This window comes from Excalfactoria chinensis, chromosome 7, assembly GCF_039878825.1.
Source record: "Excalfactoria chinensis isolate bCotChi1 chromosome 7, bCotChi1.hap2, whole genome shotgun sequence".
Classification (NCBI taxonomy): domain Eukaryota; kingdom Metazoa; phylum Chordata; class Aves; order Galliformes; family Phasianidae; genus Excalfactoria; species Excalfactoria chinensis.
The window spans coordinates 18,782,863-18,787,500 of NC_092831.1; positions in this window are offsets into that span (position 1 = coordinate 18,782,863).

Below are 4,638 nucleotides of genomic sequence, written 5' to 3' on the forward strand. Positions count from 1 at the left end.
ATAAGAACAAAAGCTGCGTGCAAATGAATATTTCCATCTTATTTCAAATTCTAGGTTTCAACTGCAATATTAATGCTATTTTACAGTGTAATTTACTTGTAATAATATGTCATTATTGCCATTTTACAGTTTTCTCTTAAAGTAGTAAAGAAAATGTTTTAAAAGGCACAAATAGCTGCAGCACAAATCTCCATTCAGCTTAAGAATCTGTGCTCTCCCATCAGAATGGCACGTAATTGAAAACAATGACATCCCCAATGTGCTAAATGCTCCAGTCATTACAGCACTTTTATTTTGGAATAAAAGAGCACGCTCACAGCCTTTTTTTCCCCCCTAAATAGTAAACATAAATTAAACATTTCTCTTCTGTTCCCAAAATGGCATCTGCTGGGGCTGACCCCCAGCTATCAGGGCAGGGAGCCTGAGACAGCATGCAGGGAGGGCAGCAGCTGCACCTGGGGACGAAGTCACAAGCAGTGCTGGGATCAAGACAGAGATACCACAAAGCAGGCAACATTGTTTAAGGGAGAAGGTGACTGTACTTTGTGCAGTAATTTTGCACCTGTTGTATTTCTACCTGTCAACTGTATCTTTGGAACATCCTATGGTTGGGATGTTGGGATGCCTCATAATGGCAGAGTAGAGGGGAAGACAGTCCCCTCCCTTGATCCGCTGGCCACCCCTCTGTTGATGCAGCCCAGGATACTGTTTGGCCTTTGGGGCTGCAAGCATACGCTGATACACTGCTAGCTCATGTCTTTCATAGCTTTTCATCTATAGTGGAAGGGATCCCTAAAGGTCATCTAGTCCAGCTCCCCTACAATGAACAGGGACACTACAGCTAGGTCAGCCCCATCCAGCCTGATCTTGAGTGTCTCCAGGGATGGGGCATCCACCACCTCTCTGGCCAACCTGTTGCAGTGCCTCACCACCCTTACTGAAAAAACTTCTTACTTACATCCAATATAAATATTCCTTCTTTTAGTTGAAACCATTTCTCCATGTCCTATCATCACAGACCTTACTAAGAGTCTGTCTCCTTCCTTCTTATAGCCCCCTTTCAGATGCTGAAAGACCACTATCATATCTTCCTGGAACCTTCTCCAGGCTGAACAGCCCTAGCTCTCTCAGATTGTCCTCATAGGAGAGGTGTTCCATCCTGCTCCAAAAGGTCCATGTCTCTCCTGTACTGAGGGCTCCATGTCTGCATGCAGTACTCCAGGTGAGGCCTCACCAACACAGAGCAGAGGGGCAGGATCACCTCACTTGACCTGCTGGCCACACTGCTTTCGATGCAGCCCAAGGGCTTTCCATCTTTACTCTGAATTATTCACACACCACAAGACTCCTCATACACACAGTGCAGGGTGCTAAAGGCCTGTGTGGCCAGGAGGGCTGTAGGCTATATCCAGTTGTCTCTGGGATGTTGCACCTACAGCAACTACTGCTGAACAGCAGTGGGAGTTACACTGCATTTCCAAAAATACAGATTCTCAGCGTGATGCCTATCTGAATTCAGTAGAAGAATATTTAGTGGCTGGCAAAACATTAGTAAACAAAAGCAGATCAAGATGATGTTGCTATAATGACAGATTACATTACCATGCCTTGTCCTCAGGAATACTCTGATTAGACCAGGATCCTCATAGGCCTTCTGAATAAGGCAGGACGGGCTCTGACATTCCTGCTGATTGCAGGAGCCCAGCAGACAGCAAGGGGCAGGTGCTGCCAGAAGAGGCACAGGCCTGGCAGCAGCGACTGCGGCTGCTGATGTTCCTAAAGGTTGGGGGCCAGGTTTTCAACCAGCACGGACTGGTACTGCTCTACTAAAGCCAAGAATGCTGCTCATCTTTAACAGCAAAAACTGACCCCTGGTCTATTTGAATCCCTTTTTAGTGCAAGGCTGAATTATCCCACTGAAGAACAGTGAGGGTGTTTTGCACTACAGAGACAAGCAAAAAAAACTTTGCTTTTAGTCAAGGGATGGGAAGCTCCACCAGTCAAAGGAACCTACAACTCTGCAAGCACACCTCGCCTTGATTGCTGATCTCAGATCTGCAATTGCATAATTACCGAACTAAGAGAAAATTACTTTTTGCTTGAGAGTGTTAGGACAGCTCTGAATCCATGAATGACTCCCCTCAGGCACTGGTGTTTAATTTATGAGCTATTTATCTCCTCGCACACACCCCGGCACAAACAATTATACTTAGTAATTTGTTGATCTTATCAAGGCTGTTTGATGTTACTGTTGCTACCTCCAATAATGCTGTGCTTTGAAACTTAAGCAGGATTTAGAACTAAACTGGGCTACTTTGCACACAATTCACATTTCAGAAGTTTAACCCTTTGGCAGCTAAAAGGCCTTACATGCCATCTGCAAAGGTGAGCAAAAGTTCCACCTGCTGCTGCCCAGTGGACAGCACAGCCCCTCAGCAACAGTGGGCATCCTTTGGCTGGGGCCAGCTCTGGACAATGGCCTCCCTGACTGCCAGAAAGGAGAACATCACTAACCTATAATCTGCTGCATATTTACCATCAATACAACTTGATGGATGCCTTCGTATGCCTCACCTTTGTCCTTGGTTCAGGATCCAAGCTTGGGGCTGCGCAGTGCTTGCCTTGGTCTGTACCTTATGCACAACAGATCCTCTGCGTGTCCTTGGCCATAAGGTGCTCGCAGGCAGCTCTCCCAGGTCCCTTCACAAACCTGCCACCTTCCTTGAGCGCTGCCATGGCCTCTGGGCTCACCAACACACAGCCAGATAGCCTGGGGACAAGCGATACAGGCAATGCAGTGATTCAGCGCTGTGCATTCAAGCCCAGCCTTAAATCAGACACGGTACTGGAGCTGGTGGTGCTGCTGCCAGAAAAGGGGGGAGGAAGGGGAGGAGTAAGAGGACAGCTGCCAGGCCCCTCAGCAGCATGAGACCTGCAGCCCCGGGGTCAGCTCTGCACAGAGCCCACACACAGCACACCTGGTTCCTCCTGTGCTGCAGCCCAGGTGAATAGGGACAGAGCCTCAGCCATTGCAAGCAGAGCTTCTGCCATCAGCATCCCCAGGGAAACCCATCCGCACTCAGACATACCCACACATAACCTCAATCATCTGAACTCCTGCTGTGCAGATTTCCTGCCCTGCGGGGCTCAAAGCCAAGGAGCAAAGCAGGAAGATGTCTGTGCCTCAACCCCACGTGATGTCCCATGCTCAGATATATTTTGTCAACTTCTGCACCGCATGTGCTCGCACAATAGCAGCAGATTTTATTTTCTATCTGGTTTGTAACGTTTTCCTGAGCCAAGCACATACATTTTGCATGCAGAAAATAAAATCCTACAGGCAATCTGCAACTGCACAGAGCTGTAACAAGCTCTGATGAGCAGGCACGTACCACATCATCTGCTTATAGCAGCAAGAGCGCACATGTAACTGATTTCACAATATGCAACACGCTGCCATATGTGCCTGTTCTCATAGAGCAGGAATTGGCACTACCTGTAGATAGAAGCCAAGAAAACTGCTTCAAAGACAGCCTGGAAACACAGCATTTACTTCAAAACTTCCAAAGCCCGACCAGCACACGGCTATCCCCTTGTTTTCAAAGCCTGCAGCGGCTCTCCTGGTTTAATTGAAGCAAAATGGTAGGATAGCATAATCAAACATGGAATTAGTATTGGGAGAGTAAGAATTAAAAGGAACAAATATTACTTTTAAACAGTTACCAACTTCTAACAATTCACCCCGCTACCCACCCGTTCCTTTCATCCTCTGTGAGTTCACAACGTTAAAATTGAGCAGAAAACAATTAAGCTGACAGCTTTGCCACACTCACTGCTCTTTCAGAGTGCAGTTTTGCCGTCACACCCGCAGCTGGCAGGAGCAGCGCTCTGTCAAACCACACGGCAAAACGCAGCACCAGGACGGATGCTAAGCGGGCTGTGCTCCTCCCTAATGCCTGAGGACAGGCTTTGAAGGAAGGCTGTGCTGGACAGGCACAAGGACAGCAACAACCACTGATGGTCCCCCATCCAGTCCTGTGCTTGACTGTAGCCGACCAATGCCCCGCAGCACAGAATAAAATCAGAAGTTTTAATATTTAACATTAGTTAAAGCTCAAGATAAACCATTCATGAAAGTTAAAAAGATGAAACATACCATATTATTTACTTTTTTAAAGTAGATGTGGCAAAACTCTAAAGTTTGATATTTTCTGAGTACTGTAATAGCATGCAACACTTCTGTTATCAAGGATAACACAGTTCAATCTTCACCTACTTTCATTAATGGAACAGGGAGGATTTGCAAAGTACGTATGCTCAAATTTAAACAAATATGGTTTGTTAAATGCAATTACAATACGAAGGAATCAATTAATGGTGCGATCCTTCCTGACAACTTCTTCATTTATAAGTCATAATTAGGAGCACGGGTACATTTTAGAAGTCATAGCCAGCTTTGGGCAGACAACATGACCCATTCCAGCCAGTACTGGAGCAGCAGAGGTGGCTTCCCCCCCAGCACATGTGCTCCAATTCTCTCTCACCTTTCCTTGTGATGCGAACTCAGTATAGTCCCTTCTCCGCGACCGCCACCTCAATGAGGTCCCACAGGAAGGGGCAGGTTCTGCTTCCCTTAGG